This window comes from Narcine bancroftii, chromosome 7 (assembly GCF_036971445.1).
Source record: "Narcine bancroftii isolate sNarBan1 chromosome 7, sNarBan1.hap1, whole genome shotgun sequence".
Classification (NCBI taxonomy): Eukaryota; Metazoa; Chordata; class Chondrichthyes; order Torpediniformes; family Narcinidae; genus Narcine; species Narcine bancroftii.
The window spans coordinates 16,002,153-16,029,038 of NC_091475.1; the positions used below are offsets into that span (position 1 = coordinate 16,002,153).

At 41.3% G+C, this 26,886-nt stretch overlaps 1 protein-coding gene and 1 long non-coding RNA gene across 12 annotated transcripts in view; one reads left to right on the plus strand and one right to left on the minus strand.

Annotated features, from left to right (window-relative positions):
• LOC138738552 (sodium/myo-inositol cotransporter-like) overlaps nt 1-9,758 on the minus strand; it is a 34,069-nt gene extending 24,311 nt beyond the window's left edge. For 5 of the 11 annotated variants that reach the window (XM_069888988.1, XM_069888990.1, XM_069888986.1 and 2 more), the window contains exon 1: nt 9,597-9,758. The gene's annotated coding sequence lies outside the window, so the exon portion shown is untranslated. Of the gene's footprint in view, nt 1-7,477; nt 8,379-9,596 lie in introns of those variants that run through there. The other 6 variants (XR_011341594.1, XR_011341593.1, XR_011341595.1 and 3 more) reach the window with 5 other exon arrangements.
• Nucleotides 9,759-9,793: 35 nt separating this feature from the next.
• Nucleotides 9,794-26,886, plus strand: part of LOC138738553 (uncharacterized) — a 31,388-nt gene continuing 14,295 nt past the window's right edge. Inside the window, exon 1 of the long non-coding RNA XR_011341597.1 lies at nt 9,794-10,154. This is a non-coding gene — a long non-coding RNA (uncharacterized lncRNA). The remainder of the gene's footprint in view (nt 10,155-26,886) is intronic.

Genomic DNA, 26,886 nt, shown 5'->3' on the forward strand with positions numbered 1-26,886 from the left:
AAATAGTAAACAAGATCAGGATTTTCCCAAGGGAAATGGAATAGGCATGAGAATAATATGCATGCTATGGAAATGGCAAAGGTAAAAATACACTGTTGACTGCTATATACAGACCTTCAAACAGACCCTGGAATGTGGACAAATTACAACAGCAAACAGAAAAGGAGAGTCAGAAGGGCAATGTTTTGGTTGTCATGGGGATTTTAACATGCAAGTAGATTAGAAAAAAAGTTTGCGACTGGATCTCTTGAGAGAGAGAGAGAGAGAGAGATTTGTAGAAAGCCCACGAGATAGCTTTTAGAGCAGCTTATTGATGAGCCCTTAAGGGGATTGATGGGACTGGATTGGGTGCTGTGTAATGTGATTTTAGAGTAAAGGAACCATTGGGGGCAGTGAACACAATATAATGGAGTTCAATTTATGATTTAACAAGGAGAAATTAAAGTCAGATGTGTGGGTATTTCAGTGGAGTAAAAGGAATTATAGTGGCATGAGAGAGGAACTGGCCAAAGTAGATTGAAAGGGAGCATTTGTAGGGAAGATGGCAGAGCAAGAATCGATGGAGTTTCTACAAAAAATGAGGAAGGTGCAGGATAAATACATATCAAAAAAGAGGAAATATTCAAATGGAAAAGTGTCACAACTGTGACTGACAAGGGAAGTCAAAGCCAACAAAACAAAAGAGGGCATACAAGGAAGCAAAAATCTTTGGGAAGATGGACGTTAAGGAAGTTTTTAAAAACTTGCAGAAGGCAACTTAAAAAAACTCATAAGGAGGGAAAAGATAATGTTTGAAAGTAGGCTAGCAAATCATATCAACGAGAATACAAAAATATTTTTAAATTAGATGAAAAGTAAAAGAAAGGTGAGAGTAGATATAGGACTAGAAAAGGATGCAGGAGAAATAAGGGTAGACAAGGAGATGGCAGAGGAACTAAATGAGTATTTGGCATCAATCTTCTCTGTGGAAGACATTAGCAATGTGCCAGATTTCAAAGGGTATCAGAGAAAGGAGTGAGAGGAGTTACTATTACCAGGGAGGTGCTCAGAAGCTCAAAGGGTGAACAAGTTTCCCAGACAAGATAGATTGCATCCTCGGGTTCTGAAAAAAGTTGCAGGGGAGATTATGGAGGCATTGGTAATGATCTTTCAGGAGTCAGTATGGTCCTGGAGGATTGGAAGATCACTAATGTCATCTTACTATTCAAGGGAGGGAGGGAGGCAGCCTGACCAGTGGTGGGAAGATGTTGAAGTCAATTGTCAAGAATGAGACAAACCTATTGGAATTCTTTGAAAAAGTAACAGGCAGGCTAGATAAAGGAGATGCAGTGGATGTTGTGTATTTGGATTTTCAGAAGGCCTTTTGACAAGGTACTGCACACGAGGCCACTTAACAAGAGCTCAAGGCACAACAGGAAACATACTAGGGTGAGCAGAGCATTGGCTGATTGGCAGGAAGCAGAGAGACGGAATACAGGGATCACATTCTAGTTGCTAGTGGTGTTCCACAGGGGTTAGTATTGGGACCTCTTCTTTTTTACGTTGTATATTAATGATGAATTATGAAATGAATGGCTTTGTGACCAAGTTTTCAGATGATATGAAGGTTGATGTAGGAATAGGTAATGTTGAGGAGACAGAAGCTGCAGAAGGACTTAAACAGATTAGGAGAATGGGCAGCAAAGTGGCAAATAAAATACAATGTTGGAAAGTGTATGCTTATGTAATTTGGTACAAAAAAATGGGCAGAATGTAGTCAGTATATGCTGTGCAGCAAACAAAAGAAAAAACAGCAGCTGTGAGTGAGTTGAACGAACAAACTGACTTTACTGGAACTCTCCGAGAGCTGATCAGCACCACTCCCATGATCCTTTGCGCCCCTCCCACCAGGACCCTTGTGATGTAAATTCGCTTGTGGATCAGTGCATCCTGCTACACGACTATTTTTTTTAAATGGGGAGAAAATTGAAAATATCCAGATGCAAGGGGACCTGGGAGTCCTACTGCAGGGCAACTAGAAGGTAAACTAGCATGTTGAATTAATGGTGAAGAAAGCTAATTCAAGAGAAATAGAAATCAAGAGCCGGGGATGTGATGTGGATGCTTCATAAGGCCCTGGTGAGATCTCACTTGGAGTATTGTGAGTAGTTTTGGGGTCCTCATTTAAGAAAGGATGTGATGATGTTGGAGAGAGTTCAGAGGAGGTTCACAAAGATGATTCCAGGAATGAAAGGGTTATCATACGAGAAGCATTTGACAGCTTTTGCTTTGTACTAGTTGCAATTTAGGAGAATGGGGGAGGGGGGGGAACTCAGTGAAATATTTTAAATGTTGAAAGATGTGAACAGAGTAGATGAGGAAAGGTTGTTTGCCATGGTGGGAGAGTCTAGGACAAGAGGGCACAACTTAGATGAAGAGCACTGCTTAGATGAGGAATTTCTTCAGCCATAAAGTGGTAAATCTGTGAAATTTATTGGTACTAGTGATTGTGGAGACCAGGTCATTGGGTGCATTTAAGGCAGAGATTGGTATGTTTTTGAATAGCCAGGGCATTAAAGGTTATGGAGAGAGGGTCGAGTAGGAAAATAGATCAGTTCTTGATTAAATTGCAGGGCAAACTCAATGGGCTGAATAGCCTATTTCTGCTCTTATGATTATGGGAAAAGAGCAAAGGAATGGAACTGACAAATGTACTCTACTTGAAACTGGCAGAGCACCTCCTCCACCAACTTCATAGCTATTCACTAATTCCATAAAGGCTTCAACAATGACTTAGAGTTTCAATGACTGAGATTGGAATAGTCTTGGTTCTGGAGTGGAGAAGAGGCATGAGCAGAGAAGAAAGCCAAGATGAGGGTTAGATTAAATAAATATCCGTGAATTTTGCAGTCTACTCTGGCCCTCTGGGTTAGGGTCATGGTTCTCATGCTATATGAATAAGATAAACAAGACAGATTGGAAAGTTGTTTCCCCTGGTGAGATAAGAAATCAGGAACATAACCTCAAGATTTGAGGGAGTAGATTTTGGACCAAGGAGGAAATGTTTTTGCTCAGACAATGGCAAATCTGTGGAATTTTCTGCCCAGATAAGCAATGGTGACAATTTAATTGAATATATTTAAAACACAAATAGATAGAATTTTGAAAAGTTGGGGACTGGAGAATTAAAAATGTTTTTAAGGGATTAGAGTATGTGGAGTTGGATTTCCTCCTGTTCCTACTTCTAAAGTTTACTGTACAGCAGAAATAGAATGGCAACTAATTTTTGACAGCAGCCTCATTTCAGAGGGCTTCTTAATCATTTCTTCCAGTTGAAAAGGCAGAAGACTTTCAATTTCACGACTGAGCTATTTTCTTCACTTTGCTTGTATATGGAACATTTTTGTTAAGTGGAATTTACATCAAAATTCTACATTCACTGAAGGTGTGGGGAGAAGTTGAAAGACAGTTTAAAAGGGTCCTTGCAATACTGTTCCTCACAGCCAGGAGGTCACTCAAAAATCATACCAAATAACAATTACAGCGCGGAAACAGGCCATCTCGACCCTTCTAGTCCACACCGAACCAAGTACTCTCCTCTCGTCCCACCTACCTGCACCCTGCCCATAACCCTCCATTCCCCACCCATTCATATACCTATCCAATTTTTCCGTAAATGACAAAATGGACTGTTCCCACTAGTTCTCCCGGAAGCTCATTCCATGCAGCCACCACCCTGTGAAGAAGTTCCCCCCTCATATTACTTCTAAACATTTGCCCCTTAACTCTTAATTCATGACCTCTTGTTTCAATCTCTCAAACCATCAAGGGAAAAAGCCTATCCACCACAACTCTCTCTATCCCCTTCATAATCTTAAATACCTCGATCAAATCCCCCCCCTCAACCTTCTACACTCCGAGAATAAAGACCTAATCTGCTCAATCTTTCTTTGTAATCTGGATTCTGAAACCTAGGTAACATTTTCATAAATCTTCTCTGCACTCTCTCCACTTTGTTGATATCCTTCCTATAATTCAGTGACCAGAACTGCACACAGTGTTTCAAATGTGGCCTCAACATCACTTCCTACAATGTGCCTTGTGCTCTTTCTTGAAAATAGTTATGATCCCAACTTCTCAGAGGTTATCTGGAATGTTTTTATTTCAAATACAAGTAGGTAAGTCATGAATTTCTTTGGCCAGCATCAAAGTTTCAGTCAAATTCACTCAACTTTGGTGGGTGGACCACATCATCAATACCTCTGAAACGTACGCTTTAAGCTCTATCAGATGAAGGAATTCCCAGGTTAACGAAAAATATTCCAAGGACATTCATAAAGTCTCTGGTTGGTGGGGGGGGGGGGAAGTAGCATCCTATAGACTAGCATGAATCCTTGACCACTGAAAAGTGTGCACCTGAGAAACCAATGTGATGAAACTGTGATAGTAGAGTCATGTGGAGACTACATATGAACAGCAATCTAACTACTTGGCCCACTCACCCCATCAAGCACCACTTGCACAAGAGTAATTTCACCTTTAGCCACCTCAGAATCCACAGAAGTGGAATCACGCCATCCTCAACTCAAAATGTCAATTCAAGGTGATTTTTAAAATTATTCCTAATCTTTATGACACTGGATGTTAAAAATATTTTGTTGAAAATGCAGCTTTTAGATTGTTTTACAGAAACATTGAGGACTCTTATGGCTCAATGCAAAATGTTATTTTTTCCCATTTCCTAGTTAAAGAACAGTATTTTTTTCCCCAGCTATCAGCCTCTTGAATCTCCCCTTGTTACACTATTCATAGACTATTCCAATACCACAAAATGACTGCACTATTGCAAAGTCACTTTAAAAAAAATATACTAGGGTAACTGTGACTATTTATCATAAATTTCTTTTTGCATTTACTGATTCTTTTCAATTCAATTATATATACTAATGATTTTTTAATACCTATTTGGCTACAATAAGAATTTTGCTGCATATATAAAACATATGACAATAAACTCATCATTATAACATTGACTCAATATCTAATGGCCTATGGTAACTCTCAGAGCTATCCATTCCCCATGAGTTATTCTTTCAGACTTGCCTTTAACATCACTCTGATTCTTCTTCCATCAATCTACAACTACAATAGGATCAATTGACAGTGACACCAACTGCCACATACTTGGCATATGAAAGGAAACCAGAGCACTTAGAGGAAACAACACATAATTAGGAAGAACATGCAAACTCCACCCAGGTAGTACTGGTGGTCAAAATCAAGCCCATTCAAATCCTTCAGCTAAATTGGATAACAGCCTATATTCTTATAGAAATAGACAAAAGGAAAAAGATTCAAGGTAAAATTAATGGTCCGAAAGAACAAGGATACAAATAAAACAATGCAACAGTATCTACTGAGATAATTGAAATTTTCATCATCCAAATATGTTATTTTTCTTGCCAGGAATTGAACCAGTTAATAGCACACAAGGCCATGCTAGCCAAAGGAAGCACTAACCAGCCGAATACCACTTCCCAATTGTTGACCTGTATCACTGTAGGTTGTAGAAGATCAAATCTTCAACTGGTACTTTTTAAATGTGGTGAGGTTTATAAACTCTACCACACTCTCAGATGTGAATTTCAGATCTCCAAATACTGCAGGGTGCAATTTATCTCTCTCACTTCTCAATATAACTTTCTAACAAATACTAAAAACCACGACCCCCAAATTATTTGCCGACCTGCTAATAGAAAAAGTATCTGACTATCCACTTTATCAATCTCACGATTTTTTTACTCTTCAAATATCCTCTGAATCTTTCATCCATAATATCCCGAATCAATCTTGTCAATGTTTAGTCAAGCCTCATTTCTCCATCCCTAGAAACATCCTTGTAAATCTCTCACAATGCTGTCACATCCTTCCGGAGATATGATAAATAGAACTGTACTGGGGAGGTGGGATAGAATAAGGATTCAGATGGCCTGTGTGGAGACCAGATTTTGAATACATTCTTGAGGAAGATAAATGGACTTCCAGACACAAGATAAAGAAATATGGAGTGACAGCTGGGCTTGTGACACGGATTGAGGAGAGTCCAGATGCAAATGGGACTGGGGTGTCAGAGTGCGAGGTACTGGGGGCAGAGCAAGCAAGCATCGGGGGACGAGATACTGGTGGCAGAGTGGGCACTGGGTGAGGCACTGGGGCCAGAACAGGCATCAGGGGCCACTTAATGCTTGACCATCTATGACAAGTACAAAGAATAAAAGATGATGTGTGCACTCAACAGGTCAGGCATAAACTGTGGAGAAAAACAGTCAACATTTCAGGCTAATGTCCCTTCATTTGAACTAGAAAATTTAGAAAACAAATGTTTGAAAATGCTGTAACCTCACAGGGTAAAGAGGGATGGAGAGAACAAAGGGAATATCCAATATCCACACACACAGTCGGGTGGAGACCAGAATTGCCTTTGGCAACTGTATCTAAGAAATGAACGAGGATGATGGGCAAAAGACAGGGAGAATATGTTGAAGCGTGAAAAGCACTTCACAGGGGAAATATGCAATAAATGAATGATAGAATTACTCAGCAGATCAGGAAGCATCTGTGGAGATAAAAAGAACAGAGTTAGTATGATAGATGCAAGGCCTTACATTAGAACTGGCCAATTTTCCACACAAATATAAAAGTTTGGTATATGAAATGATTGAATATCAAGTTCCAAAATCACAGTATGCCTAGATGGCATAGAAGATGCTGTTCTACTTTGTAAATGTCAAGTGGGAGGGGGATAGAGAATTAAAGAATTAAATGTTCAGGGTCACCCTTCCAGACATTCCCTTTTGTCCTCTCCACCTCTTTCATACTCTGCAGTTTAAAACATGCTTGTTTTCTCATTTCTCAGTTCTGCTGAAAGATCATTGACCCAATACACAATTTCTTGCCACATGATTCACGACTGACTTTTTCCCCTCATTTTCAACTCTTATCTCAAATTTACAGCACCTACAGTTTACTTGTTGCTTTCCATTCTATCAGTGTTTTTCAGAGAGTTTGAGATGGTCTTCAAAAACAGTGGGAAAAATGGGTAGGCAGAGGTAAAAAAAATCATTCACAATTTGACTGAATAGCAAATACAAAACCTAAGCTATACCACTTAAATATTACACAACAAATGATTTCTTCCTTTCCAGTCAAACCTTTATTCACTGCTTTATAAAACTGCACTGAAGGTTACATATCAAAACTGACGTGTTTCCAGCAAAGCAAAGCACGTACTTCTTTTAAAAACAAGAATGGCAATCATTCTGATGCATTCAAGATTCAAAAGAATCCACGATGATACACTACAAACTCCAGTGTTCACCTAATCACATTCATTGATATGCTTTTAGGCATTTGAAAATGCGACAGACACAAGTCTAAACATCTCAGGCGCCGGAAATAAAACAATAGAATACGGGACAAAACTGATGGGGAACTTCACCCTTCAACTAGATTTTCCCGATTCGTGCACTGGCGTCCGTCAGAACAGATTCTGCAAAGATGGTCCGCTCTTTGGCTGCACTGACACGCCGACGGCCATGGATACAAGGGACCAACAGATGGCAGGTTTGGCTTCCTCGTGAGTGTCTGCATCTGGCTAAACCGCCCGCCTTTCTCCCCCCACCCCACACATAATTCCAGCGATCCAGCGCCGCGCTATCCTTGATCTTATTAATGGCACAGGCACACGGAGGCCTGCCAATGCCTCGGCCACCACCGCCTCCCGAACCCATTCCACCTCCAAATCGGATTCCTGCCTTGCGACAAGTGAGTGCCGCGATCCCCCGATGCCTGAACTGACCCCAGCGCCTTCATCGCCCCCGATGCCTGTACTGACCCAGGCGCCGTCATCGCCCCCGATGCCTGTACTGACCCCAGTGCCTTCTTCGCCCCGCTGCCTGTACTGACCCCAGTGCCTTCATCGCCCCGCTGCCTGTACTGACCCCAGTGCCTTCTTCGCCCCGCTGCCTGTACTGACCCCAGTGCCTTCTTCGCTCCGCTGCCTGTACTGACCCCAGTGCCTTCTTCGCTCCGCTGCCTGTACTGACCCCAGTGCCTTCTTCGCTCCGCTGCCTGTACTGACCCCAGTGCCTTCTTCGCTCCGCTGCCTGTACTGACCCCAGTGCCTTCTTCGCTCCGCTGCCTGTACTGACCCCAGTGCCTTCTTCGCTCCGCTGCCTGTACTGACCCCAGTGCCTTCTTCGCTCCGCTGCCTGTACTGACCCCAGTGCCTTCTTCGCTCCGCTGCCTGTACTGACCCCAGTGCCTTCTTCGCTCCGCTGCCTGTACTGACCCCAGTGCCTTCTTCGCTCCGCTGCCTGTACTGACCCCAGTGCCTTCTTCGTCCCCCCATGCCCGCTCCGCCCCAGTACCTCGACCCCCCATGCCCGCTCCGCCCCAGTACCTCGACCCCCCATGCCCGCTCCGCCCCAGTACCTCGACCCCCAATGCCCGCTCCGCCCCAGTACCTCGACCCCCCATGCCCGCTCCGCCCCAGTACCTCGACCCCCCATGCCCGCTCCGCCCCAGTTCCATTAGCATCCAGACTCTCCTCGATCTGTGTCACAAGCCCCGCGAACCTTGTTGCAAGTGGAACCATCCCTGGGGACCCCCAGCCCCCTGACCGATCCCCCCAGCCCCCTGACCGACCCCCCCCAGCCCCCTGACCGACCCCCCCCCAGCCCCCTGACCGACCCCCCCCAGCCCCCTGACCGACATCCCCCCAGCCCCCTGACCGATCCCCCCAGCCCCCTGACCGATCCCCCCCAGCCCCCTGACCGATCCCCCCAGCCCCCTGACCGACCCCCCCAGCCCCCTGACCGACCCCCCCAGCCCCCTGACCGACCCCCCCAGCCCCCTGACCGACCCCCCAGCCCCCTGACCGACCCCCCCAGCCCCCTGACCGACCCCCCCAGCCCCCTGACCGACCCCCCAGCCCCCTGACCGACCCCCCCAGCCCCCTGACCGACCCCCCCAGCCCCCTGACCGACCTCCCCAGCCCCCTGACCGACCTCCCAGCCCCCTGACCGATCCCCCAGCTTCCCCCCCAGCCCCTTGACCGACCAGCTCCATTCCCTCACTAGTCCCAACTCCTCATGTCCACCCCCCGTCGGGGGGGTGGGGGGTGTGAGTAAGAACAGGCCCTCCCTATGCCACCATCTCTCATATTGCCCCCTGCACCCCCCCCCCACCCGCCCATGCCCCCACAGGACAGGTGAGCGGGGAGGAGGCCGGGCGGAATTTTCGAGAAGGAAGGTGGACGAGACAAAAGGAGAAGGCGGAGGCCAACATGGTCCCGGGTTGTGGTGGTGGTGGTGGGGGGGGGGGAGAAAATGAAGCGGGTGCTGGGGTGGAGCAGAAGCTTCGAGAAGGGGCGAGGTGGCCTGAGGTGGGAAGGGGGGGATAAACTTCCACAGCGAGATGCCCTGTCAGTGCTGCTGGATGAAGACGCGCCTCGACAGTCACTGCCATTTTTTACCGGACTCCCCCCGCACCCCGACCCCCCCCGACCCCGACCCCAGCCTATTGTGGTAACCCCGGCCCGGGGTGACTTTACTCACCCGCAACAGGCTGGCAGGGACGTCCACCCTCTGGACACGCAGCTTCCCCGACCGCTCGGGCTGGAAGATGGGAGCGGATGGCTCCGAGAGAGAGAGAGAGAGAGAGAGAGGAGGCGGCTCCAAACTCGGGGGGGGGGGGGGGGGCGGGTGGGCTGTGGTGGGGGGGGGGGAAAAGACAGTGCCAAGGCGGCGGGCGCCGAGCCTATGAGTGGACACGGTGGGCGGGGCCGCCTGGATAATTGGCAGCTTGCCAGGCCAATCCGGGGTGCGCTCTCGCTCCCCCCCCGCCCCACCTCCGGCGCGCCGCTCGCCATTGGTCGGGCCGGCCGTCAATCCCCGAAAGCCTCCGGCACCTCGAGGCGGTTCGTCTGAAGGTTCGAGAATGTCGGTTGGGTGGGTTCTCGTCGCTCCCCCCCCCCCGCCCCGCCCCGCCCGCCCACCTTCCTCAAGCATGGTGACTTTGGGCAGCCGCCCTCTGGCATCGCTGCGCCTCATGGGCATCCACCCACGCCGACGGGCCAGGCCCCGGTGGGGAGGGGAGGAGGAGGGAGGTGAGAGGTGAGAGGTGGGGGGGGGGGGGGTTTGGCTGCATCCCCGGAGCTGCCTCCTCCGCTGGGAAAGGATTTCTGCTTCTCTTTTTTACTATAAAACTGTTAAGTTTGCAGGCCCTGAGGCAAAGTTCTGCCCCGCCCACTCACGTGACTTGACCCGCAGCGAGTCCCTCCCATGGGGGGGGGGGGTGGTGCAGCAAGTTGGGATGGGTTGATGATGGGTTGTGAGCCCCCCTCCCCGGGGAAAGAAGCACCTGAGGGATTGGAGAGAGGATGGAACGTGTTATGGACCCATCGTGATCAGTCCTCACCAAGACTAGGCTGATTGGGGGGGGGGGGGGGGGAGCGAGCCACCCATCTCCTTTGCGGCTTCAGGCGCCGAGGCGAGGACTTGGAGTCGAGCGCCCGCCCAGGACCAACGCCTCCCTCTGTGCCCCTCGCGGAGCGCGAGGCCCGACGGCGGGATCGCCCCGCTCCTCCGAGACCGTGCTTGCTGGCCGTGGCCTCGAGAGATCCTTCGCCCCCCCCCGAGTTTGCTGCCGCGGACTGCTCGGGAAACGGTTTCCCTCAGCTGCCAAACTGACGTGCTATTTGCCCATCGCTGGGGCAATACAGAAGAACCTTGCTGTTGTCGGACTCTGGCTTTACCTTACTCTTAATTTAGTCTATGTGTAGTCTGAGTCCAGCGTGTTCTTTGAATGAAGTGATAGGAGAAGGTATTCGGTTCAACAGTCAATTTATTACACAGCACAAGAATAAAACTTAACAGAGCTCTGGGTCACTCATTAGTTCATAGGTCACCTGCACAGTGAGCTACTCCCCAAGACTGACCCCTATTGTCCAGTTGGTTCAGTTTATATAGGTCAACCTTATCATACAGAACAAAAGTTGGCTTCCTTTACTAGATTTCATTATCATACAGAACAAAAGTTGTCTTCCTTTGCTAGATCTTTTTGCATAAGGGTTATCACAAGTCATCTCCTGTTTTGCAGATATCTGGGGTGTAGCACTCCCATCTTAATCCTCCAGGCCAGACTATCCTGTTGTGTTGATCAGAAATTAATTCATCCCCAGATATTTCTAATCACCATTCTGTTCTTGTCCGGCCAATTTCTGCTGTTCTCTTTAACACCTCCTCCTGCCTTAATCTTCCTCCTAGACTAGTTTTCCATTCCCTTTGTTTCTTGCAGGCCATTCTTTGTTCTGATCTGGCCTGTGTCTCCTGTGCTACTCACCACCTCCTTTAGTTTGAGCATTCCTCCTAAATCGTTTTATGCATTTCCTCTCCCTGTATTTTGGAGCAGACAATTTTGCTCAGCCAACTTTGCTCCATGCTGTGATTGCCACTTAATCACATTCCCTTTTCCCTGAACCATGCAGTAAATATACACTTATTAATTAATCATTTATTTCATACTGTTTTAACCCCTAGATTCCAACACTGTACAGGAAGGGAGAGGTGGATCAACCTTTGTGGCCCAGGACCACGGGGAGGAGTCATGGGGTATGAGTGGACGGGCGGGCTCCATACATACAGTAGCCAACAATAACTATCCAATGGAGGAAACCTATCGCAATGATGAAGGGTTAATGAGGAATGAGTGGCCATTCTAAAGGAAGACCTGAAGGTTGCCATATATTACCACACACACACACACACACAGAGTGTGCTTAAAAAAATACTTTTTATAAGATTTAAACTATTGCAAAAACAACAAATGCAAATACACTGCATATTTAGGGTAACTTATAATCATGGATCACCCTCATGAATCTTTCAAATGTGGACAAAAATTAGATACCACATTAAAGATGTAAAGTTTCAACTTGATGAGATGTGGGGGCCCCATGCATGGACTGTTATCACAACTTGAAGATTTCAAGAGGAACAGGTGCTCCGGAGACAGTCTGAAAGTCGTTATTTGATTCATAGCTTTATGATACAGCCACGTTCGGTCAAGGCCACTTGAGAGACTGCTCCTGGAACCTTCCATGAAGATCGAGGCGGCTCAGAGAGGAATTGGTCGTAAAACATAATCCTTAAAGGAGATTAACATTTCCAAACCATTGGATTCCAGATTATAGTCTTCCTATATTTTCCCAGCAGATACTGATGTGCTGAGGAACTCAGCCGGTCTTTTCAGCATCCATAGGAGACAAAGATATATTGCCGACATTTTGGAGCCTGAACTCTGCTTCAAGGAATAAGCAGGATGAGCAGGAAATCTGCTGGAATTCAGAAAATGCTGGCAGGAGGAGGAATCCACACCAACGAAAGGTGTTAATTGGATATGATAAGGGGTGAGGTGAAAATTTATCATTTCTGCAAAAGGAGACAGAGAAAAGGGACAGACAAAGCTGGGGGAAAGTGGGGAGGGGGTTAAAAAAAGCTAGAGGTCGATATTGATGCCATCTGGTTGGAGGGTGCCCAGTCAGAAGATGAGGTATTGTTCCTCCAATTTGCGGGTTGGCAGTGTATGAGACTATGGACACACATATCAGCGAGGGAATGGGATCGGGGATTGAAATTAAACCTGTCACTGAGTGCTCATCGTCAGGGTCCCGTACCTTTTTCCCAATGGGAGCAGAGTGAAGAGGGCATGGCCTGGGTGGTGGGGATTCTTGTAGATAGAAGCTGTTTCTACCCTTAAGGACTTGTAGATGTCCTCGAAGGAGCAAAGACTGGTGCCCATGATTTGGCAGACAGAGTTAACAACTCGAATTTTTTCCTGTCCTGAGCATTGGCATCTTTGCACCAGACAGTGATGCAACCAGCCAGAATGCTCTCCACAGTACACCTGTAGAAGTTTTCGAGAGTCTTCGGTGACATTCTGAATCTCCCCAAACTCTGGAAAAAGTAACAATCATTGTTCACAAGAAATATTAGGCAAGCTACTCGGCTTTGCTTTGTGTTGTATGGACACTTAAACCAATGTAACTTTACAGAGTCTACAGGAAGTTTACACAGCTTTCACCACTTTCAATGATAATGCATTCCAAGTTTCACATTCATTTTGTGAATGGTTGGACCCATGTTTTAATCTCTGGTCCCTAGTTCGAGCTATCAAAACCAGGGGAAACACCAATTGTGTGTTTACCCTCTCAAGTTCTTCATAATTTTATTTCAGTAAGATTACCTTTCATCCTTCTCAACTCAAGCAGACCTCATCTGTCTAATCTCCAACATATATTCAAACCCACCATCCCAGGACTCAGTTTTAACACTCTTTATCCCTCCTGTCAGGCAGAAGATACATGAATTTGAAAACATGCAAGGACAGCTCCCTTCCACTGATATCAGACTATTAGAATGGACCTCCCGTTAGTAAAATTACACTGCACTTGCTCTGTTTTAATCAAACCTTTTCTCTGCAACATTATAATCTGCACCTTTGTTTTATTTAGCACTACCTATTCTATTCAGGGGTATATTAACTTGCCTGGATAACACAGAAAGCAGTTTTCAATTGTATCTTGGTGCACTTGACAATAAACAATTCAAATTGAATGCAATATAGTGAGTCTTCACTGTGGTTCCTGATTTGCAAGCAAATCCTTCCTAAGGGAGACCAGATTTGTATGTCATATTCCAGATGCAGTCTCATTAGAGTACAATGTTTGGAGCAAGACAACTCTATTCAAGTCGTCTTTCAACAGCATACTGTTTGCCTCCCAAGTTGCTTGCTCAACCTGCACATTAATTTCCAATCACTCAGATAAGGACACTCTGTTGATGGTACTAAACCAGGTGGGAATACAGGTGCTCCTCAATTTATGATGGGGTTGCATTCTGGCAAACCCACATAAGTCAACAAAGAACACTGCACCTATCATTTTTTTATAATTAAATTTTGAATACCTTTATTCTACACTGAAAAAAAATATTTATGTACACAGCTGAAAGCACACTGGCATGAAGAATGTTTGAAAGATTGAACTAAAATTAATTGCTGGATGGTGAGGAGACACACATGTGCATTTAGTAGACATGATGGGTTGTTTACAGTGCACTCCTTTTCATGATTGCTACAGAGACTACGAGTGTGGTGGTTGAATCAGCATCATGAGAGAGTAGCGTACTGCATGTCACAACCACGGGAACAGATCACAATTTGAAATTGAAAGTATGGGTTCGAACCATCTTGACTTCAAAAAAATTGTAAGTTGGACTATTGTAAGTAGGGGAGTACCTGTATGAGTAATGGAGAGGCTATCAAGAAAATTCAGGGAATATACACAAGCTGGATGAGTGGGAGAAAAAGCATGGAAAGCACAATACAATGTAGAAAAAAATATAAGGTTTTTCCACCTTGGTGCACAGGTAAATCAGGATATTTTAAATGTTCAGAGATAGTGTTGATATTGAAGTCACTCAAGTCACTGAATTAAGATAACACAAAGTATTCTCACAGGAGTTGATTGAATGAGATACAGAAAAGATGTTTGCTCTGGTAGAGCAATCAATAATTAGGTATCATAATTGGGATAGCTGATTAAGACAGTAGTGGAGACATTTAATCCAAAGGATAGTAATTTTCCTGTGATTTACTATCCTGGAGGGCTATGAAGTTTTAATCATTAAACATTCAAACCTGATAGTGACGAGATATTCAGCAATCAGAATCCTCATTACAATTCTCCTATTGCAGTGGTTCTCAAACTTTTTTTTAACCTAATCTATAGGATGTCATAGATGCTCTGTGGTTGGGAAGGGATTACTTATGAGTGGAAAAAGAAAAGGTTGAGAACCACTAACCTATAACAAATACATCCTTTCAGAGTTAGAGAGAGTAAGACTACACAATATATCAAATGCAATGTTACTGAGACCCTTGTCAATTGCAATGAGAATTCCAGAGTCCTATCTTCAAACCCTGTCGTGGAAATAGTGCAAGAAGCATTGGTCTTGAACAGCAGGTTCAAAGAGCCAGAAGGCCTACTTCTCCTCCTATTTCTTATGCCCTTATATCTTTATGAACACCAATTCCATCTAAGTTCTCAGCAGAAAAAAATATCTCACCTTTCAACTATTTCTACAAAAATGGATGACCACACATTTTCTCGCATCATGTTCTTTTTTTTTCAAATTTTATTTAAAAGATTTTTAAAAAACAAAATACAATCAAATAACAGCAAAAAATTTTTTTAGATATATAAAAGAACCCCTCCCAATCCTTCAGCTGGAAGCCAAATACAAAAACAAAACAGAATATAGAATATATAGAATATTTCAAAGTATTTTCAAATTCATATAGTCCAAATAAGAAGACCACATATTAACAAAGAAAGAATAATTATCATGCAAGTTACATGTAATTTTTCCAATGGAATACAAGCTCTTAATTCATTATGCCATTGTACTATATTAATCTCCACATTATCTTTCTAAGTACTAGCTACACATTTCCGTGCTACAGATAACGCTAAACATACAAAGGAAATTTGAAATTTATCCAACCCCAATCCCTTCAAAGAAACCATATAACCCAACAAAAAAATTGATGGGTCTAATAGTAATTTAATCTTAAATAATTTTTCCAAGACCAATCTAATTCCTTCCCAAAATGATTGTACTTTAACACAAGACCAAACAGCATGTAAAAAAGTTCCAGTACATAGTCCACATTGAAAACAAGAGTCCGAATTACTAAACTCATATTTTTTCAATTTCTCTGGAGTCAAATATAACTGATGTAAAAAAATTATAATTATAATCCTACATTCGTCAATTTAGTTACACTGCCGTGGCACATAACCTCCCAATTGACTTCAGGAAAAATATAAGTTAAATCACTTTCCCATTTAATCCTAGATTTATCCCATCCCGGTTTATCCATACTATCTTGTAACAATTGATACATATCTGAAATATAACCTTTCTTTGGTATAGAAGAAATCAAAGACTCAAATTTTGTCAACATTGGTAAATTAATCTCTTTACCATAATTCTCTTTTATCAAAGCTCTGAGTTGATAATACACAAATAAAGAATTTACAAATATATCAAATTTTTCCCTCAATTGAGTAAAGGAAAGAAACTGTCCTTTTTCAAAGCAATCCTGAACTATCTTTATACCCTTAGACTTGTAACCCTTTTGCCACAACACTTTAGCTGAATTAAATTCTCGGCACCTTCTAATAATTTCTTGATTCAAATCCGCATAGAAGAACACTCTGTTATTTTGAACCATCATTGGAGTCTGATTTTCCGTGCCTTCTGCACCGCAACTCGTAGTATCAAACAAAAAATCAAAACTGCCCTCAGTGGTTGACCTGGAAATGGTTTTTTTCCTCAATGCTCTTTTTGGCGATCCAACTCCAGGCTATCTGGAAAAAAATTCCTTGCCCAGTATCCATTTCTTAAAAAACTACCGGATCTGAACCTTCCATACCTTCTGGGAGACCTACTATTTTTACATTATTTCTTCGACCTTGATTCTCTAATGAGTCAATCTTCTTCAGTAATTCCTTCTTCTGAATTCCCCAATCCACGAAAGAATCCTCCACTTTTTCCATTTTTTCTTTATTACGATCCACTTGGTTCTTACATTCAAAAAAAGCTTCTGCAATTAAAAAAAAATTATACTGTACAGTGTCCAGTTTTTTATACATTTACTAATATCACTTTCAACTACAGTCATATCTTTCTTCATAGAGGTCATCTCTTCACACATATTGTTCATTTTAATTTTCACTTCCATAAATCCTTGATTTATCTGAGTAGACATCTGCATTGACTTATTTTCCATTTGATGAGCAATCCCTTCCAATATTGTAAACAGAGAATCCAGTCCAGGTTCCATCACTTCCCCTTGAGGCCTATCTTCTCTGGTCCCAGTCCCCATATAGTCTTCCTCTGTTGATTCCAATAGCGCTGGCCTCGCGTCCTCTTCTGACACAATAGTTCCTCTTCCAGTGCGGCTGCGGGTCTGGATACTCGTTGACAGCTTGCCGACCTCATCAGCCTGCCATCTTATGGGTTTCCCCACAGCCCACACCTTTTCTAATAAATCCCAAACTTGCGACGCGCTGCGCATGCCCGACAGAGTCACTGACTGTGCCGGTGCGTCCTCCTCCCACGCTACCTTGCGCGCCCCTAGACCACCAGGCATTACTGTGGGTTCACACATCTGTCCCCACTCGGCAAATCTGCCCGCTTGCCCGGGCTCACGGGGGCACGAGTCAGCCGACCGAGCTCATCACAGAACCGGTGCTATCTTGCGGACACACGATCGGCGCCGGTGTAATACTCAGCCAAGCAGGGGTCCTTTGAGGCTTGGGAACTCCAGTCGACGACTCCGTGGTTTCAACTTGGTAGGTAGGCCTGAATTCTTCAACACTTGTATAGGGTAATTTCTTCTGTAACTGAGTTTTTGATTTTTTTCACGTTTGTAGCCATTTCAATGCTCCACTATTTCAAAGTCTGTAAATACTATTTTTAACAACTTTTATAAGTTTTAAAATCAGGTACTTATAAGTCTAACTGGGGAAGGTGGAACTGCACGTCTTCCCTCTACGCCATCTTGCCACGCCCCCCTCTCGCATCAAGTTCCACAGCGCATGTCATTTCCCATTTGTTATCCTATGCTGTATCCAATGAAAGCTTCCCTGCATCCTCCTTGTAGCCCATTTTGCCATCTATGTATTGTTGCTAACTTGGATATATTACCTTAGATCAGTGGTTCTCAACCTTTTTCTTTCCACTCATATACCATTTTAAGTATTCCCTATGCCATAGCAGCTTTGTGATTAGTAAGGGATTGTTTAAGGTGGTATGTGGGTAGAAAGAAAAAGTTTGAAAACCAATATTTTAATTGCACCTAATTGACCCGTTATGTGCACGGTTTCATAAAGAAATGGGCCACAGTTGGGTCTGGAGTAGTGGTTCTCAACCTTCCCTTCCCACCCACATACCACCTTAAGCAATCCCTTACTAATCACAGAACATCGATGGCATAGGGATTACTTAAAGTGGTATGTGAATGGAAAGAAAAAGGTTGAGAACCACTGCCTTAGATTGTGGAATAACTTACTCAGTTTCATTTGTAAGAAACTCAAGGTTGAAGGATGCCATTCACCAATCTCACAGCCTGCAGGAAGAAACTATTTCCCAGCCTGGCAGTCTGATTTTGATGCTCTCCTTGCCCTCCTCAACCTCCTTAGGAAGTGTAGGTGCTTTGCGCTTTCCTGACTGGTATGTGGGTGGAAAGAAAAAGTTTGAAACCACTGTTTTAATTGTACCTAATTGACTCGTTATGTGTATGGTTTCATAACTCCAAAGGAAATGGGTCAATGACAATTTTTCTCAAGCAAAATATTTCAGTAACAATTGGGTCTAGAGTAGTGATTCTCACCCTTCCCTTCCCACTAACATACCACCTTAAGCAATCCCTTGCTATTCGCAGAGCACCAATGGAATAGGGATTACTTAAAGTGGTGTGTGCGTGGAAAAAGTTGAGAACCACTAAGCTTTTTTTTTCTTTCTTTTTCATAACTTTATTTATTCGTTCAACAAAGTTATTACATACAATAAAAAAAGTACATATTCTGAACGATAAAAAAAATTATATAAAAAAAGAAAACAAAAGAGCCCCCACCCCCCCTCTCAGCCAACTCTCTTTAGGAGAGCCAAAGAAAGAGAAAAAAAGACCTGAAATATATTTACTAAAATCTAATCTAATCAAGGTAAATCTAAATGTAAATATTCTAAATATAAAGACCACTTATTAAAAAAAGAATAATTATCATGTAAAACATACGTGATTTTTTCCATTACCAAACAAGTTTTCATCTCATGATGCCATCTATTAATATCAATCACATTAGCATTTTTCCATGTACTTGCTATACATTTTTTTGCAATAGATAAAGCTAAATACACAAAAGCAATCTAAAATTTGTCTAATCCCAAATCTTTCAAAGGATTCCAATTCACCCAACAAAAATATTGTCGGATCCAGAGGTATTTGATCTTATACAAATGTTCCAAAAACAATTGAATTGCTTTCATAAAAGATTGTATATGTACACATAACCAAACAGCATGAAAAAAAGTTCCAACCGAATTACCACATCTAAAACAAGAATCTGATTCATTAAAACCATATTTATTTTAACTTTTCAGGTGTTAAATACAACTGATGTAAAAAATTGTAATTAACCATTGCATAATGAACATTTATCAATCAGTAACACGATCATGACAAATATCTAACCAATCATCCTCAGAAAAAGTAAGGTTAATATCCTTTTCCCATTTAATCTTAGATCTATCCCATCCCTTTTTTTCCATACTTTCCTGTAATATTTGGTACATCAATGAAATATATCCCTTATTTGGTGCAGTCACAAGAAAAGATTCAAATTTAGTCAATTTAGGTAAAATCATATCTTGACCAAATATTTGTTTTACTAGGGATCGAAGTTGATAATAAACGAATAAAGAATTCTAATTAATACCAAAATCTTCCCTCATTTGAATAAAGGATAAAAATTGACCTTCTTTAAAACAATCCCCCAAGTTTTTTATACCTTTAGATTTCCAATGTAATAAACATTGATTATACATTGAAAAAGGAATAAGTTGGTTATTATATAATGGTGTTAACGTCAATAATTTACCCTTAGAACCCATCGTTCTATTTTTCTTCATCCATAACTTCATTAAATGTTTTAATATAGGCACATTATATTGTTGTAATAAATTTAAATTCCACTGAAACAAAAATTGATGTACTTCAAATTCAGAAATATTCACCATCTCAATTTTAGCCCAACTAGGGGGCCATTCCAAATCCATTAATGAACTAATAAATCTAAATTGAGCTGCCTCATAATAATTTTGAAAATGTGATAAGCGTAATCCCCTAATGCATATTTCCAGGTTAGCTTATTCAAAGCTACTCTCGGAAATTTACCCTTCCATAAAAATTCCCTAACCATTTTATTTAAATCTCAAAAAAATTCTTATTAAGTAAGTATGGAATTGACTGAAACAAATATTGTATACGTGGTTTACCAGAATGTTACGTGGGTTTAAGCATCTAGAGTATAGGGAGAGATTGGACAGATTAGGTCTTTATTCTTTGGAGCGTAGAAGGTTGAAAGGGGATTTGATAGAAGTATTTAAGATTATGAAAGGGATAGACAGAGTGGATGTGGATAGACTATTTCCGTTAAGAGAAGGAAAGATTAAAGCAAGAGGACATGAGTTAAGAATTAAGGGGCAGAGGTTTAGAGGTAACATGAGGGGGAACTTCTTTACTCAGAGAGTGGTAGCCGTGTGGAATGAGCTTCCGGGAGAAATAGTGGCGGCGGAGTCAATTGTATTATTTAAGAAAAGGTTGAGAAGAAGATGGAGGGTTATGGGCATTGTGCAGGGAGGTGGGACTAGAGAGGGGTGTTTGGTTTGGTGCGGACTAGAAGGGCCTAATGGCCTGTTTCCGTGCTGTAATTGTTATGTTAAAAATATTCATTTTGATTGTATTTATTCTTCCAATTAAATTTATAGGAAGATTCTTCCATTTAATCAAATCAGCTTTGATCTTTTTCATAATTTAATTTATATAAAGATTGATCATCAAAATCCACATTTATACCCAAATATTTAATTCAATCAGTCACTTCAAATTAATAAACTGAATAATCTCCTTCACCTATCGGTAAAATTTCACTTTTTTTCCCAATTAACTTTATATCCAGACAAAGATCCATATTGTATTAAACATTCCTTCAAGTGTAAAAGTGACTGAGCTGGGTTTGTTAAATACACCAAATCGTCATCAGCAAATAGATTAATTTTATACTCCTCGTCTAAAACTTTCATACCTTGTATCTGTGTATTTTGTCGTATCAACTGTGCTAAAGGTTCAATTACTAATGCAAACAAAGCTGGTGATAAAGGACAACCTTGTCGAGTTGAACGAGTTAATTTAAAAGGTTCCGAGATCTGACCATTTGTCAATACCTTGGCTATTGGTTTATTGTATAAAGCTTTAATCCAACCAATAAAAGAAGGACCAAACTTAAATTCCTCTAAGACTTTAAATAAAAAGTTCCACTCAAATCTGCCAAAAGCCTTTTCTGCATCAAGAGATATCATCATCGGATGGTCAGGGCACTGTCGATATTTATTAATGAAACTAATCACTCAAAGAATATTATCTGAAGCATACTTATTCTTTATGAAACCTGTTTGATCAACATGCACCAACTTAGGTAAAAATTTAGCCAATCATTTCGCTAATACTTTAGCTATTATTTTATTGTCTAGATTCAACAAGGAAATTGGTCTATATGAAGACACCTTTAACGGATCTCTATCCTTCTTAGGAATTACAGTAATTAAGGCACTAGAGCATGATTCAGGTAGATCATAATGTTCCTTAATCTGTCATAACACATCTCCAAACACTGTAGATAAATCATCATAAAATACCTTATAAAATTCAACCGAAAACCCGTCATCACCAGGTGATTTTCCATTCGGCATTTCCAACATAGCCAATTTAATTTCTAAATCAGTCAAAGGAGCCAGCTCCAATATGTCTTCTTCTCCTAGTACCAGTAATTTCAACACAAATAAAAAGGAGTCAATCGAACCGCTCTCCTGTTTTTCCTCAGAAGTATATAATTTCTTATAAAATGAATAAAACTCATCATTAATCTCACGAGGTTTGTAATAGTCGAATTCCGTCTAACTGCATTAATAACCCTTGATACCTGTTCTTTCTTTAACTGCCATGCAAGTACCTTATGCGCTTTCTCACCCCATTCATAATACCGTTGTTTAGATCTATTAATCAAGAATTCAAATTGATAAGATTGCAACGTATTGTATTTCAATTTCAATCTAGACAACTCTATCTTCTGATTTTCTGTCACATCTCTCTGAAATTCTTTTTCTAATTCATCAATCCATTTTTCTAATTCAAAGCTCTCGGTCAAATAATTCTTTTTAACCTTAGAGGTATAACTGATTATTTGACCTCTCAAGTAAGCTTTCATAGCATCCCATATAGCCATATAACCATATAACCATTTACGGAGCGGAAACAGGCCATGTTGGCCTTTCGAGTCCGCACCGGTTCACTCATGATGTTGCTCTTACCCGTTCTGTAATTTGCCTGAGCCCTGTAACATTGAAACTTTACACACTCTTCCAATTCTGGTCCCTTGATCTCTTCCACATTCCGTTGCTCCGTCTTGACAGCTTTACTTTCAGCTGCCAACTCCTTCTCAAAACCCCTCAGGCTCCGAGCCTTCCCAGAAGATGGATCCTTAATTCCTACCTCCCTGCCCTAACTTTTGGGCAACTGTCTTCTTGTCTCTCTCTGAGTAATTAAAAAAAGCTCCAATAATGTACCTTGGGAAGCTAGGTTGTGTTAAACATGCTACATAAATTAAGGCTGTTGCTGAACTGGGTGAAGGAGTGGGAATCTTTTTGAGCATCTGCCAATGCAGATTTTCATTCCAATTCTCAGGTTCATCAGCTGGAAATTAGAAATGTTCTGCCCCACACTCCCTGTACTTGTGTGATAAGATGCTCTATAAGTGTAAGCATAATTATTTATTAAATCACTTTGTGCAGGTTAATTTATAAGGAATATTTAGACAACTGAATTTAAATTTATACTGCTGTGGATCTGATGGACCTGTTTGGTAGTAGCAAGTCAGAATTTCAGTGCATCTGTACATTGTATATGACATAAACTCTCATCCTCATCAATTTAGGAAACCTACAGCCTCAGCTAATTTGGCTCATCAAATCCACAATAGCTCAATGAGTAAACTCACTGTCTCCCGTCCACTGAAAACATCTTTATGTTGTGCTGCCTCAAGAAGGCAGCTAGCATCACAAAGGAACCCTATTCACAGCTTCTTCTCATTGCTACCTTTGGGCAGAAGATACAGAGTCCAACACCTGTAGGTTCAGAAACATTTTTATCCAACAGCTATCAGGCTCTTGAATCTGACTGCATTACACTAACCCTAAACATAAACTAGTGCAGGATCACAAAAAGATCTTTTCATACTTTTAAAATATCACGTTTTTTCTTTGCACCAACTGCAACTCTGAATATCCATCTATCCATCCTTTTATATTTATTATCTCTTTTTTTTTGTCTTGGCAAATCGTGGTAATTTAATTTATACTGATGTGGTTAGTCTATTTTACATACCTGTGTGGCTGCAGCAAGCAAAAATGTTGGTGCATCTGCACAATATAAATTTACTCTGAATGGAGTTAACATTTTCTTTCAAAAAGAGATTAATTTGTTTTTTTAAAAATTCAATAAATTCTGCTTTTTTTAACAACATTGTATTAAATTTCCAACGAGAAGCTGCACAAACTTTTTCAGAACTCTCATAACTAAAATACAACAAAGAATGATCTGAAATTACTCAACTTTTATATTCTGCTTGCAGTATTTTCCCCCGTAAATGTGCCGATACTAAAAAAAAATCAATTCTAGAAAAAGATTCATATCTAAATGAATAAAAAGAAAAATCCTTCTCTGTTGGGTTAAGACGTCGTCAAATGTCCACTAAATTAAAATCTTTCATCAAAGCTCGAATTTGAATTGCCATTTTAGATTTTTAAACATTTTTTGGAGATTTATCTAATAAAGGTTCCAAAACACAATTAAAATCTCCTCCAACCAGAACATTTTCATTAGCTTGTCCCAAAAGCAAAAATGAATCTGAAATAAATGCTTCATCATCCACATTCAGTGCATAAATGTTAAGTAAAGTCCAAAATTCATTAAAAATCTTACAATTCAACTTAAGAATACGTCCTTCATTCATTTCCATTGATTGTAATTCAAAATATAAATTTTTATGAATCAAAATTGCTACTCCCTTAGCTTTGGAATTAAATGAAGAGGAAAAACACATGTCCAACCCAATCCCTCTTCAATTTCATACTTTCTTTTTCATTCATATGTGTCTCCTGTAAAAAAAGCAATATCAATCTTCATCTTTTTAATGTAAGCCAAAACTCGCTTATGCTTGATCGGGTTATTTAATCCCTGAACATTAAAGGTAGCAAATTTCAAATTTGACATATCTAATACAATTGCTAGATACCAAAAAAATTACAAAATTAATAATAACAAAGAAAAAAAGAGAATTTTTTAAATATATAGAACCCTCAAATTAAAATATTTTGGGCCTCCAAATAAAAATAATATTCATTAATAAGAGAGAAAAAAAAACCACCAAAATGTAGTAACTCCCTAAAAAATCTGGGTGTGGATTACCCACTAGTGACTGATGACTAACAAAGAAGTTAGTGCAATCCCCTCCTCCCCAGCTAGCAAATCAAAAATATTAACATATTACAAAAAAAATCAGCCTTGAGATTCCAGTCCAGATGGTGAACTCATTTCAAGACTAGGTGAACTCTTTCCATTCCCGTTCTTTCCATTTCTGCCATTTTGTCCATTTCCAAGTCCATCAGATTTTCTTTTAGGAGATAATGGTGGACTCCTTCTTTGTCCTCTAACATCTGGTAACGAATTAGCAAAAACCATTGCCTCGTGCTCACTCTCAAAGAATTGAAACTGATAGTTTCCATAAAACACTTTCAACACAGCAGGATAACGAAAAGCAAATTTGTAATCTTTACGCCATAAAACATCTTTAACTGGATTAAATTCACGTCGGCGTCTGATGATATCTTGACTCAAATCAGGGTAGAAGAAAACTCTACTATTCTGAACCATCATTGGAGCTTGCCTTTGTCTTGCATTTTGAACTGCAAGTCAAAGAATTGTCTCTCTGTCCAAACAATTCAAACAGCAAACTATCACAGCTCTCGGCGGTTGACCAGATAGGGGTGGTCTTCTTAAAGCTCTATGTGCTCTTTTCAATACCAATCCGTCAGGAAAGGACTCTTCCCCCAACATCTGGGGAATCCAATTTTTAAAAAATTTGACAGGATCTTGACCTTCGATACCTTCTGGCAAACCCACAATTTTCACATTATTTCTTCTGCTTTGATTTTCCAAATAGTCCATTTTTTTTGTTAACTCTTTTTCCAGGCTCCTAAATCTTTAACTGATTTTTCCACCTTTACTATTGTTTCTGTATTGCATTGTACCTGTTGTTTACATTCAGAAAAAGAAGCATCAAATTTTTTAAAGTTTTCCCGATTTTCTTTAACTTCTGCCTTAATGACAGTTAGGTCTGAAATTATATTAGTATTCATTTGAACCAACTGGTTCAGTTGACCAGTGATAACATCCAAATAAGAAGCAATACCTTCAAACATCATGTAAACAGGCTGAAGTGCAGTTTGAAATGCAGGATCCAATTCCATAAGTTGTAACTCACTTTCTTCCAGTTCTTCTTCCACTTCCTGTGCAGCAGTAGAGAAAGGTAAGTCCTCTTCTTGTTGTTCTTCAAAAGGCAGCATTTTAGTCGTTTTGCTACGAGTTTGGACACCCAATGACGACCCCCCCAACTTCCTCAGGGGGTCGTCGCTGCTGTCCCCCTGCAGACCATTTTTTAATAAAATTACGGAGTTCTCCGTAATTAACAGCGCCACCCAAGCCCATAATCGCTGCAGACTGCGTGTCTGCCGTCAGAATCCTCTTCCTCCGCGCTCCTGTCTCTTCCAATGGGGGTGTTCTTTGTAGCAAGCCTCCAGGCTCGTGCCCGACTTCTCGGGAGTGCACTCCTTCCTCCGCAGAACGGGTCGAACCAGCGCCATCTTGAGATTGGTGAGTAACTGTTACCTCAGCTTTTGTCCCCGCCGGCGATCGTTGAAGCTTGGGGATCGCTGAAAACGGATCCGAGGCTGTTCCAGGTTGTTTAGGCCCCAATTCTTCTGCATTTCGAAACTGTATTTTCTTTTGTAACTGAGACTTAGTTTTTTTTACACTAGCAGCCATAATGGCTCACCAAAATATCAAACTGAAAAATTAAAGTTTTAAAATTAAAAATAAAGGGTTAAAAAATGGGCATTTAAAAGTCTGACCAGAGAGGGCAGGGATTACACGTCTGATCTCTACGCCATCTTGCTACGCCCCCTCAGAACCACTGAGCTGAAGTCATTTAATAACAGCCTGGCACATGAGCCCTCAATCCCTAGGTGGGTTAGGATGGACTGGAAGGTCAAGGCAATACCATCATCTCTATCTTGCATGAAAATAATGACATAAGAAAAATGAATTTAACAGATTTAATTAAATTTTAAGATACAATAAATATATAAGACAACTAATAAATATTCACAGTAAAATAGATAAGATTCTGCAAAGGATCCAACATTTTTTAATGTATAATAATGCCCTAAATGCAAGAAACATTGATGAAGAAATCTGAAGCAACTGAGTCACTGAAGCTGTGGTAGAGGGCAAACAACATAATATGCAAGTTACATGCTTCCTTGCAAAAGGAAGTGATTTATGCAGATTGGTTTGTGGATGATATCGGGTTACAGCCAGTGAAAGAAATTGAGACCATCATGAGAGGCAGAAACAAAATATACATATAAAAGTTTCCACATGGTGAACTTCAAATGCATAGACTAGATTGGAAGAAATTCAAATGAATTGCAGTTTCACCCAGAAATATGTTTAGACCCTTGAATGGCATGAAGAGGAGAGGAAAAATGCCAAGAGCAACAAATTCTGTGTTTGCTGGGAACTTACTATATGACAGGGAGTGGTTGGATGAAAATGAGGATCTAGGAGCTGTGAAGGAAACAATCCAGTTAAAATGCTGGGTTG